The sequence below is a fragment of the Heloderma suspectum genome, chromosome 7 (assembly GCF_057233095.1).
Source record: "Heloderma suspectum isolate Gila_16-S chromosome 7, 16-S_ref, whole genome shotgun sequence".
Classification (NCBI taxonomy): domain Eukaryota; kingdom Metazoa; phylum Chordata; class Lepidosauria; order Squamata; family Helodermatidae; genus Heloderma; species Heloderma suspectum.
Genome location: NC_139464.1, coordinates 82,286,433 through 82,299,661, shown reverse-complemented (window position 1 = coordinate 82,299,661; position 13,229 = coordinate 82,286,433). Strand labels below are relative to the sequence as shown.

General features: G+C 43.9%; 1 protein-coding gene across 3 annotated transcripts in view; it reads right to left on the bottom strand.

The window, feature by feature from the left end:
- FOXP2 (forkhead box P2) overlaps positions 1-12,826 on the bottom strand; it is a 595,587-nt gene extending 582,761 nt beyond the window's left edge. For all 3 annotated transcript variants that reach the window (XM_084810788.1, XM_084810790.1, XM_084810785.1), the window contains exon 1: positions 12,081-12,826. The gene's annotated coding sequence lies outside the window, so the exon portion shown is untranslated. The remainder of the gene's footprint in view (positions 1-12,080) is intronic.
- Between the last annotated feature and the right edge of the window lie 403 nt (positions 12,827-13,229).

Sequence of the window (13,229 nt, the reverse complement as noted above, 5' to 3'; positions counted from 1 at the left end):
ACATTTCAACCCGATCTAATGCAAATTGCCACAGATACAGCAAGTTAAAAAGTGCTGAAAACTGACATATTTGTACTTTTTACTCTAACTGCAGTTCAGCATATCATGTATTTCTTGCAAATTGTGGGGCAAACTACTGATACACACTGTTCAGGCTTGTTGAGGTGGTGTGCCTTTTACTGATTTGGTGAAATTCTGAGCAGCAGTTGGAAAATTATCAAGATTTTTCTGCCCCATGAAAGCCTATGGCAGCAATTGCTGGCAAAGTTATGTCAGGCAAGCTCAGTTTCACTCTGAAGCTAGAATGCTGCCAGAACACTCCAGTGCTTTGAATCCTACTGTTCCTGGCATTCTGACAATGGGGGAGGGGTAGCAGGGAACTGTCAACTAAGAGTGAGGGAATTTTGAAGGCTGAGGGAATCACTCTCATTGATGAAGAAGGGGAGAAAAGGAAAAAAAAGTTATGCTAGAATCCAGTGCAGGCTTCCTTCAGATGCAAGCTATTCTGAACATTCAGGGACATATCTATTCATTTGTACACATCTACCTAGTTAATGACTTATTTGTGTGTGTTTTCAGAACACTGTAATAATTTCCTTTTTTAAAAACCAAAGGAAATTCAACGATAAAAAACACCAGTTTAAAACCAGAGTTAAGGTTATCCCATGTTGGCTCAAGCTCCACAAAGCCAGAGAACTGGAAGCACAGGGCAATATCCAACAGTGTCATTCTGCAAGCTCAAATAGAATTAGTGGAACTCCACGGAATCTTTCTATTCTGCAAGCAGTTGCCCGTTACACTTGCACAACCAGTTATGCAAGCGTGTTGCACAATGCACTGCACAAGCATAATGCACAACCGCTTGCGCAACCATGCTTGCGCAATTGTAACTTTACTTCGATTATTCTCTTGCACATAGTTCAGAAGATCGTTTCTGCTAGCATAACGTCATTTGCGCTAACAGAATTACACAGTTGGATACTACCCTTCAGCTGATTCCTTAACAGACGTGCCCCATGATCAGTAATGATGTTGTGCAATGTCATAAATTGTCCTGGCTTACAAGCAACAAACAGGCATGGGTCATCTCACAGGATTCCTCTAGAAATACAGTAAGATTCAGCTGCTTTGTAAAGTAATACAGGGCTAGGGCAACGTCATGCATCTTTGTTGGTCCCAGGCATTCCATCCTCCCCAACTGGATCTGGGCCTGAAAGACTCAGGAAAGTGTGGGTGCATGGAGGGTAAGTTGTAAGAAAGCACAATTTGTGACACTGTATGACATCATTACTTATCATGGAACACGTTAAGCCTAAGCTTCCAATTTCCTGACTTTGTGGAGCTTGAGCTAACACAAGATCACCTTCACTCTGGTCTTAAACCAGCAGGGTTTTTTTTTATCACTGAATATATATAACTGCTTACTGTAAAAGAACAAACTCCTACTTCTCTCCCCCCTTGCATTCCTTTACCTTCCATGATTTGCTGTAAGCACAGCTGAGTGTGACATCTGCACTAAAGCAATAGTAGAGTTTGCCCAAAACCAAAGTTTGTAAATCCCATTCAAACCATCATTTGAGTTCATGCTTTGGCATGGCTGACCTAAACATTTTGCTGCCTGAGCCAGAGCTGGAAACACCCACATACCCCACACAAGTTTCTCTCTCACACACACAACCATCACCCCACCCTACCCTGCCTACATAACCTCCATCATGGCACTTTTTTGTTCCAAAACTTCCCCATACCTTTCATTTGCCCCACACACTGCAGAAAAAGTAGCAGCTTTTGTAAAACCTCTCCTTTCACCTCCATTCCTGAGGCTCTAAAGCTAACTGGGAGAAAGAAAAAGGAGAGAAAGAGGTTTGGGAAAGGAGGAATGCCACATTAGAACCAGTAAAATACTTTGCAGCCATTTGTCTCTAACCATAGATGGCAGATAGAGGCTAGTCCTTCCACACAGGCAGCATGGCAAGAGATGAGAGCATGACAAAGCAAGCATCTATACTAAACACACTCACAACGATTTATACTGCCTTGTGCACTGATCACTTCTCCTTGTCTTCTCTTCAAGACAATGGATCCGTACCTATGAATTCAACATAGGCATTTGTTCCTGACCACACGTCTGTCAAGGACAACTCTTCCAGAAGAATTGTTTATACCACAATGGACCCAGGGTTGAAGAGAGGCCAAGCAGAATCACAGAAAAGGGAGCCTGGCCATGATCCCTCCCACTGGATGACCAGGGCAAGGGTTCACTAAAGCGGATGAGCTTCCAACCAAACATCAGTTAAAGAGACAGACTGAATTTCTGCACACACTCACAGAACCACATGATAGGAAAGCAGGTACAGGGACAGAGGCTATGATGTGTATGGCAAAGGACCCCCAGAAGATAGAGCAGAGGTAAGAGTTACCTTTCCTGGGATCCCAATAGATCCTTCCTGAAGACAGTACTGGGGTGCAAGGAAACTCTTGAGACTGCAATGAACAAAGCTTTGAAAAAGGCTGCAGGTGGTCACTGCTTCAGCTAAAGTGGGGGACCTAGATGGCCAGAACTGCCGTGGGAAAGGGTTTTACAAGGGTCTGAGGCAGAAACTTGGGTTCCACATCTTAAAGTGATTTCTGCAGAGGAGCAAGAGCCAAAGCATGCAGCCAGAACTGAGCCTGTCACGCAACCAAAGAGCTTTTAGTGCCAGATCTTGAGAGGCCACAAAACCAAATGATTTCAGCAGAGTGGTACTTTGCCCTTGGAAAGCTAGAAAGGATGTATTGTGCCCAGTGGGACTGCCTGTGTTCACTAGAACATTGAGGGTTTGGAGTACAGGATTCTTATAGGGTTTTGAGTTGACAAAGGGGACAAAACATCTGGGTCCAACTTAGACAAAACAGGCAAAAGATGGGGAAATGGCTTTGAGCACAGCTGACAGCAGATTCAATAGAACGGACATAGAATGGACCCAAATCCAATCTCACCAGTACTTCTCAGTGATTACAGTGCTTGAAGGTGTGAAGCCTCTATCTGCCGACTGTACTCAACACCAATTTCAAGTAACACCTTGGAGGCATGCAAGTCTTTGCCTGGATGTATTCAAATATATTTTCTGATTACCATGGCTAAGCGAATTGTGAGGTATTTTGTTTGGTAGTGTTTGCTGAATTCATATTTTTGACTCTCTACCTGAGTACATGACCAGATGCACTTACCTTCATGACAAGATTGCTTGTTAGGTACTTTCCATTCAGCCAGAGATGCAAACCCTTTAAGGCTTATCTTTATGTCAAGTGCCAGGTTGAACTTCTTAAAGTGACAGTATCACTTCATGCCAAATACTCGGGTGAAATATATTTCGTGCTCCATGCAGTTTGTCAACACCATTGTCAAGTGTATCAAAAGCCACGTAGAGGTCCAGAAGAATCAACAAGGTCACACTTTCCCCACAGGTCCACAGCAACCAAGACAGTTTCCATGCCAAAAATCAGACCTAAAACTAGACTGGAAAGGATCTTAATAATCACCTTAATCCAGGACTAAGCAAGCATGCACGCACACGCACACACAGCAGTACTCCACCCCTTGATCAAAGAGCCATGAAGGTGGCTGGCAAGAAAAGACAGAACACATACATATTGCAGCTTCTCACTCTCAGTCAAATCAGCAGCCACCAACTCAGCCTAGGCAATTTCTCAGGTAAGGCAATGTACTTGGGACAAGTGCCACCCTAGAGAGGCAGGACATCGGTGAAGAGCAAGATACCATGTTCCAAAGTATTCAAAAAACCAGCAACAAATGATATAATGTGAGAACCACCTTGCTGGATTAAAGGTCCACCAGATCCTGCATCCTGTTTCCAATAGTGGCCAGCCAGATGCTTCTGAGATGCCTACAGCAAGTCATGAGGGCAGAGCCCTCCTTTTCTAATGCAGTAGCAATAGATATTCAGGAGCATACTGCCTGGGGATCTGGATGTTCCATATAGCTATCATGACTAATACCCATTGACAGACCTGTCTTCCCTGTCTAATCCTATTTTAAATACATCCTGTGAAAGTGAATTCCATTAAGTAATTGACTGATTTGAACCCTGCCTTTCCACCAAGAAAATGGAGCTCAAAGGGCTTAATCGAGCACTGGGTAAAGAAGTCTATCCTGAATCTACCACCAATAGGTGACCTCAGGTTCTAGTGTTCTCAACTTTTTGTTTTCTCCACACCATGCATAATGTCGTAAACCTCTATCATGTCCACCTCCCCAAGTGCCTTTTTTTTCTAAACTAAAGTGCCCCCAAAGTTTCAATCTTTCCTAAGAGGGAAGATACTCCAATCATTTTGGTTGCCCTTTTCCACATCTTCTCTAGCTCTAAGGTATCATTTTTTGAACTAGAACAACCAAAACAACACCTTGAATTTTAAGTGTGGCCACACTACAGCTTTATATAAGGACATTATAGTGGCCCTTTTATTTTCAGTTCCTTTCCTAATAACTAGTAGCATGGAATTTGCCTTCTTTAATGCTACAGCACATAGGAAATTTTCTCTGAGCTATCCAACATGATCCCAAGATCTCTTTTCAGCTTAGTCACAGCCAGGTCAGATACTATCAATGTATCGCACAATACAACAATGGAACCAATTACCTAGGGAGGTGGTGGGCTCTCCCACACTGGAGGCATTCAAGGTGAGGCTGGACAGCCATCTGTCAGGGATGCTCTGACTTGGATTCCTGCATTGAGCAACAGGTTGGACTAGATGGTCTTGTAGGCCCCTTCCAATCCTACTATTCTATGATTCTTTCTGAAATCGGGATTTTTGCCCCACTGTGCCTCATTTTATATTTACCTGCATTGATCCTCATTTGGCATTTTGTGGTCCATTCATCCAGTTTGGAGCTCTTGGAAGTCTACCTGGATTTTCACCTTCCTGTATAATTTGGTGTCATCCATAAACTTGACTAACTCACTGCTCACCCCTAATTCATATTATTTAAGGAACAAGTTAAATAGCACCTGTCCCAATACAGATCCTTGGGGACTGCACAGCTTACCTGCTCTATTGTGAGCACTGTTCACAGCTTCCAGTTCTCTGTTACTAATCTTTATTCCATGGCTGCTAAGTTTACTTATGAGAACTTGGTGCAGAACTGTGTCAAAAAGTTTAGAAATGTAATTATATAATGTCTACCAGATCACCACTATATACATGCAAGGCAGGACTTCCCTTTGCAGAAGCCATGCCAATACTTCCTCAGCAAGCTTATTCTTCTATATTTTTAACAATTCTGGCTTTAATTATGCTTTTCTGCCAATTTACCCAGGACATATGTTATGTTAATGGGCTTGTAATTTCCCAGCTCCCCCTGGACCCCCTTTTTAAGATTTGCGTTTATGTTGGCTATCTTCCAACCCTCTGGTACACAAACCAATTTTAGTGACAAGTAGCATATTTTTCTTAGAAGATCAACAGTTTCACATTTGGGAATATACCATTTGGACCCAGTAGCTTGATCAGTTAATTTGTCTATTTTCCCTAAACCTCATCCCTCATAAATTCTATTTGACCATTCTTCTTGCACCCTCCTAGAAAAAATGGTTCACGCCTAACTATCTGTCCAATATCTTCGGTTGCAAAGATCAAAGCAAAACACTTGTTCAGCTTTTCTGCAGTCTCCCTGTTCTCCCTTAATCCTTTCACACCTTTGTCACGGAGTGGTCCAACAGCCTCCCTGGTTTGTTTCTGATAGTTAACTACATTTGTATTGTTTATCTTAAGGCTTTTCGAACGTGCTCCTCAGAAGTTGTTCTCTTCATTGCCTTGTCACCTATTTACATTTATTTTGGCAGAATTTGCACTCTTCCATATTTTTCCTCATGTAGGCTAGATTTCCACTTTTTCAAAGGAAGCCTTATTACCTTTTATAGCTTCCTTTACCCTGCTTGTTGACCATACTGGCATCCCTTGGGACTTATTTGTCATTTGTCACAAGTCATGGCAGCAAATCTATTTAACCCACAATTCATGGGGATGCATGCCTCCTGTGACCGCTTCTGATTTCTGTAAGCATGAAGTGAAAACCCAAACCAATGGATTGTTTAGGGGCTAAACAAACTAGCGGTTAACCCATAAGCCTATCGGAGGTTGTTTACAGAAAATGTAGGGGGTCACATGTAGCAAACATCCCCTCAAACTTGTGGGTGAATTAAATAATGGGTTAATTAATTAACCCACGATTTGCTGTGCAATGCCACCATGATGTGCAAACAGCCCCCTGTCTTTTTGTCACAATCTGAATGTACATTTACTTAGTTAATATGATGGAAGTTGACATCACACATTATTATAGTTTCTCCTTTGACTGCCTCCTTGATTTCTTTCACCATCCCAAGATCACCCTTTGATCGGGGAAGCGACTGTATGCCACCAGTACTAAGTTTCCTTTTTTTAGTAGCTCCCCAGCTCCTTTTGGTTTTCCTGCAAACACTAATCTAAAAGCTGCTCTACACTGGGAAAGGGAAGCATCCTTTCACAAAGGAAGGCACTCTACATATTTATTTGGAACTATGTCCTTATGCCCTTTTTGGAAAGATGTATTTCCTCAAGAACTCAGCACAAATTCAGAGGCACTCAGCCCCTGGCAACTTATCCAAATAACTTACAGTGCACAGAGGTCAGGACTATCGCTGAGTCCACTGCACTTGCTGTGAGGAAGAAGTGGTCTCAGTGTGATTTACCAGTGTTCTGTAAAATCTTCAAGGACTCTACAGCCTTCAACAGAACAGCTTTGGTAGCGTCATTCAATTTGTTTTGTTGCCATTTAAAAATGTTAAACATTAATTCACTGTGGGGTGGGGGTACTGGCCATTGCCAACCTTACTTAGATCCACAGAAGTTAATGGACTTAAGCATAGATAAATGGCAGAAAAAATCCTGACTTACACTGCGATCATAAACATATTAGGTTAGATCCAGACTAACACTGCAGTTCTATGAATGTCTATTTAGAAGTCTCCCTGAGTTCAATGAGACATTCTCAGGTAAGTGTCTATAGCAGGTGTAGGCAACCCACTACCCTCCAAATGTTTTGGACTAGAACTTCCAATTCTCCAATAATCTCTGACCATTGGCTGGCTGGGGCTGATAGGCATTGTAGTACAAAGTATCTAGAGGACTCCAGGTTCCTTACCTCTAGCGAACAGGATTGCAACCAAAGCTAGTTGCACTTAGGTTCCATTGACATCAGTGGTCATAACTTGCCCCAAAGATTGCAAAGGATGCCAAGTGCAACTAATTTAGGATTGTATCCCAGGTTGGCGGGGGGGGGGGGATTTTCATGGCAAAGACCAAGGCTAAGGTGGGGGACACTTTTCCCACCCAAGCATTTTCTTAAATCCTCCCTCCCACTGATACCAGCAAGAGGGACCCGATCCGATGACATGTCAAGAGAACAAAGGGCTTTGGATCCTGTTGATCCAAGGCTGCCCCAATACGCTCCCAGAAAATAACAGGGTCAAAGTGTCATCCCACCAACAGAACTGCACTTCCACTGCATCAAACAACCTCATAGCTAGTATGTGACAGGGGGTTGGATTGCTCTGCTCGTCTGGATCCAACCCAATGTATTTCCAAATAATGGTTTCTTCAAACATTATGAATTTCCTGCATGAAGAGAAAACGAAAGGCTCATGCAAACTGCTCTGTGTACAATACACATATTTATTTTGCTACACTTCTAGTACACTAGAAATAGCTCAATGGTACAGCATTTTATTTATTTTTGCATACAAAAGATCCCAGGTTCCATCCCCAGCTTCTCCAGGTAGGGACAGAAAAGTATCCTGCCTGAAATCCTGGAGAGCTGTTCCCAGTCAATGTCAACAATACTGGGCTAAATGGTCTGACTCAGTATATGGAAGCTTCCTATGTTTCTAAATGCAGAATGACAGGCACATGGCCAATCATTGCATGCAACAATTGCCAGCAGCTACCATGCTTTTTCTTGCACCAAAGTCCACCTTTGTATCACCTTTGAAGTGACCCTAACAGCATCATCTCAGTGTTTATTCAGACGTAAGCCCCACTGAATTCAATGGGACTTTCTCCCCATCCCTAGTAAGGGTGCCTAAGATTGCAGTCTACATTTGCTTAAAAGGGGTTTCCTTCTGCATTCTAATAGTAATAACTTATATTTAGTCACCGTCTATGAAAAAATATCAGTTATACATGGGTACCGTATAAATCTAGTTCTACAGTATCCAATGTACATATTTGTGTAAACGACAGTTGAGATTCATGCCTGTGCTCATATAAAACATTATTTATGTTATTGCTAGCGCTCCATTGAGAAAAGCCTTAGAAAAGTAATCAGTTTTGAGTACCCCCAAAATTTGTATTCAATATTTGTAATGGAACTGATAGAGCTCCAATTTTAAACGTGATTTGCAAGTTTCTCCACTAACAATCATACCTAAGTATTTCTCAGTGACCTGTGCCTTAAACCATTTTCAGTTCACAAAAGTAAACACCACATTCACAATTCGACTCAGAAAACATATGAAGGCACATTAATCATTTCTTCCTTTGCCAAGAACTAGCCTACCCCAATATTAGCCTAGTAAACAGTAACACTTTATTTCATAAATATTAATAAATTAACTTCAGTAGGCCAGACAAGCAGGTACAGAAGCAATGTTCTCATAGGGTGAAATCGTATGCATGTTTAGACAGGAAAAATTCCTATAACTCCCAGCATGCTCCAGTCTAACCAGTATTCCAGTCTAACCGAGAGGTAGGCCAGGTTATTCATTTGATATGAATGAATGATTTGGGAATATTTCATAAAAGAATATAATACACACACACCCCAAAAAAACCCAAGCTCTCTCAAAAACTAAGCCATCTAACAGAAAGTCACCGATAATTAGTAAGGAAAACATTATTTTGTCTGATGTGTTTTCATTAGCTGTTTTATCACTATTGACTCCAGTGTGATGTGGCACAAAGGCACTGAATGCAGCATACAAATACAGATTTCTTGTTATTATGCACTGATCCTCAACAGATAAAGCTTACTGTTCCAACATTAATATCCATTTTAATACGTCACAACAGCTTGTTTAAAACATGCATGTTAGATACTGCGTAAGAATATAGTATTAAATGGTTTAATTTTAGATAACACAGGGCACATGGCCATACATGCTTTGGATATGCCTTGACTTAAATCCCCATTTTATTTCCTTCACATATTTATGAATTAGTTTGCCAAGATAACTAAATTTGCATGTGCAACGTATTGCTCTCCGTTTTAATTTTACATAAAAGAGTAGCTTTGCCACTGACTTGTGGGGATGAGGACTTCAGCCTGCATGCATACTAAGAACAAGTTGTTTGTATGATGTTCTTCACAGTTAATATAGCCAGTTAAGGCTGCAATCCTATACCAACTTACCTAGGAGTAACCCCAATTAAACTCAATGGGACTTACATGTAGACATGTATAGGATTGTGCTGTAAGTACAGTAACTTAAAATCTAACTTTAGGAGTCTCTCCTTTATAAAAAGAGATTACTCACAAATATTTAATATAATTAGCAAAACTTTGAATAACAACACATTGTAGGATTATTAGACACAATACTTTCTTGACAGATTTCCTTTATCTCATACACAAGAGAAGTAGCAGCAAAGTACCTCACAGGCAATATCTTAACAATTTATCACAATTTAATAGTGTCCTCTGTCACCCTAACCCATTTCACCACAGACTAAACAGCTTGATCCAGCTAACTAAGTGAAGAAATTTCATTTACTTCCTTCAAATAGTCTTGGATCTGGCTCTAGAAGAGTAAAGGAACAAAGAACTGGCATGAACTTTTACACCCTGATTCTAAACTCCAGCATGTAGAAATGGTCAACACTTACTTCTAAGTAAGTGGGTGTGGAGGAAACTCAGGATCACAGCACTGGGCTGCAATCCTAGTCACGCTTAGCCAGGAGTAAGTCCCACCGAACACAGTGGGGCTTACTTCAAGGCAAATATACCCAGGATTGCACTGTTAGATTATCTTTTTGCCAATTTATACATGGGAGAAAAATGACAGGAACTGAACTATCTCCTTATTCTCAATTACATATTTCATTTAATACTTCCAAAAAGATCCTGTGGTATTCTCTCCTGCAGAGTGGATGCACTGCACGTCAATGATAGTCATTCTAGGAATTTCTCCTTAAAGCTCATTTACTTTCCTTCCCTGTCATTGTTGCCATGTGTAATACCACGGTAACGTGCATGTCTTCCTTTCAACATGATCCTATTATCGTTTTCTGTAGAACAGGTACCGAAATGCTGAGAATTCAGGCTGACAATGAAAACAGCCAACAACTTCCTTTAGAGAGAGAAAAACAGGCATGCAGTATTTACGTCTGCTTATCACATGCCTGATTAAATATTATAGCGAAAAGTTGCTTAGACATAGAATCTGCACTAAGGAGCTAGCTTAGTTTCACTGGGAGACCTGTCCTGTATTTTTATTTATCCATACACCAAGAACTTTTTGTGTTTGAGTAATCACTCAAACTTGAGCAGAGAGGAGCTAGAATTTTGTTTTATTCCTTTCCTTCCCTTTTTATTCCTTTCCTTCCCTGCCCTCACACTCACAAATCCATAAACAAAGCCCAACATGCCTTAGAGCCATTTACCTACTCGATCTCAAAAGCTCTTAAAATTAAACTTTCACAACTGTCTTATGTCTTGAATTTCAAGAGTGAGTTTCAGGAGAAGGCTCTCCTCACACAACAAGCTAGGAAGCATGCCTCGGGAGTTCCATATAGGTCTACTACTATTATTTATTAATCACTTGTTTTAGGCCAGCGTTCTGTATTGTTATTGTTCAAGGTTAACACTCTCCAGCAAGCGCAATCAAAAGGCACTAAAAAAAGGGGTGGGGAGACCCAGCAAAGGGCAGCAAAAAAGAAAACAGGGAAATTTAAAAATCAAGAAATGCAGTAACTCGTCCTGGCCAGAGAGGGTAGACGGAGAAAGACCCTACTCTTCAAAATGCACGTGCAACTGATGGAAGGAAGAAGTCAAGGAACAGCGCTAGATCCGCCTGAATGGGCAGTGTCACAGCTAGGCCCTTCGCGCGCGCCCCTTTCCCCTCCCTCCTGTAAAGAAGTCTGACATGGAGGGTGCATGTCTCGATTCTCTCCAAAAGACACACGTGCTTTCTCCTACTTGATTATCTATGCTTTCCCTTTGCAGAAAGTGACACAAGAGGAACGTGCTGAGAGACAACACACACTCCAGAGCAGCACGAGAAACTTCCACAGGTTTAAAAGGAGACAGATGACAATTAGATGGCTTAAATGCACTTTTGACTATCCTAACCTCCTGGTAACAACCCATGCAGGCTGATTTCGAAAGTTTGCAAGCCTTTGCACGTGTGTGTGTATCCTTCTCTCTCTGAAACAGAGCCGCGCGTGCACATACAGGCACAGAGGTCTTATGGCACCTCAGCGAGTTATTGGAACGCTATGCATTAAATAATCAAATAACGCATCAAATGCATTAAGTGGGCTCTTAACCCACGATCTCACGCCACAATAGATCTGCTGCTACATCTTCGAGGAGCCACGAAGGGGGTATACGAAGTCTCGGGGGGGGGGGGGGAATATACAAACTGGCCGGGCATTCGAGTCACCCTTTTAAAGACTGCTTCGTTTCATTTACAGAAACCCTCCTGGAAAACAAAGACGCGTGCAAAATTAAGTACCAGGTAATCCAACGTTATTGTTTGCTTAAAAAAAAGAAAAAAGTAGTGTGTGGGGGCTGGGGAGGCGCGTTCAGCACCTGCCAAGCACAAACCTTGACACACGTCACATTGGCACCCCCGCCCCCGCCCCACGTTCCGGGCGGCTTGGAGGTAAACTTTCTGGCAGCAGCAAGAAGCCGCTGAAGAGAAACCGGGAGGGGGAGGGGAACCGAGAGCGAAAGGATGAAAGTAACTAGTCAAACCCCGGACTTAAGGACAGGGGTGGGTGGTGGAGGGGGGTGAGAAGGGAGGAGGATAGTAAAAACTTACCACGAGCGCACACGGAGCAGAGAGTCCCGAGGAGACGGCGCCGCGGGGGAGAACGAGAGGCAGGAACCGAACTCGTTCGCCGCGCGCACGCACACGCAAATACAAACACACCGAGGGAGAAAAGTGTTTCGCGGGAGGAGCCGCCGCCGCCGGGACGCGCCAGGAGAGCCGCCGGGTGGGGGGGGGATCATTCGAGTGGAAGACCGAGCGAGGGAGAGGCGAGCAGAGCAGCGTCTGTGAACGGGGTAGATATTCTTCCGCGGGCGGCGCTGGCCGGCCCCGCGGCTCCGGGCCTGGGCAGCGACCAAAGCAAGGAACCAAGCAAGCAGCGGACGGCAGAGGCAGAGGCAGAAGCAGCTGCGCGGGGTCTCGCGTTCTCTCGGAGGCTCGCGCTGCTTCTCTCGTTCTCCCTCCCCCTGGGTGTGGGTCTGGCCCTCTCTGGATGGAGCGTGCAGCCGCGTCTCGCGCGTGAGCGCGTTTGTGGAGGATGCAAACAAATTCTTTTGGAAAACGCGGCGCCTCCACGCACGCAGGGCCCCCCCGCCCTCTTTTTGGAGAAAGGGAGCGTCTCCTAGGGACTGCAAAGTTGTATTAATAAAGATCTGTGGCAAGGAAGGCGGGAGGGAGGAACTGCGGGCTCCTGTTGCTCCCCCCTCCCCCAAAAAAAGTGCAGCGGGAGAAGCCTAGCTACGCTCCCGCCGCCGCCGGCGCGCCCGTCCTCCCCGCTTCCCAGCCTTCTCCCGGGCAAGGAGCCCTGCTCGCGGAGCGGGATGTTATCAGGATTCGCAGTGAAGCGCCCTGCTTGACGTCAGGTCCACCTGCTATGTAAACAAACCAGCCGAGAAGTTGTTTGCTCTCCTCCCGCTCCCTTCGCAAACGGAGAGGAGAAAACAAAGCCTCGTGTGAAATTGCCCGGGCCCGGTGTCGCCAGCAGCTTTTAGCCGAGCGGTACGCGGGGGGGGGGGGAGTTAGTGCGGGCGGGGGCGCTACAAGGGCCCTTCGGAGAGAATGATTTCAAGCGCTGGTACGCGAGGAGGGGATGGAAATCTCAGACTTGGGCCGTGCTTTTCAGAGTTTGGCCAACGCGCGCTCATGTCAGACAATCTCTCGCCCTCGCATGGCGCTTTAGTGTTCCAATAACACTCAGGA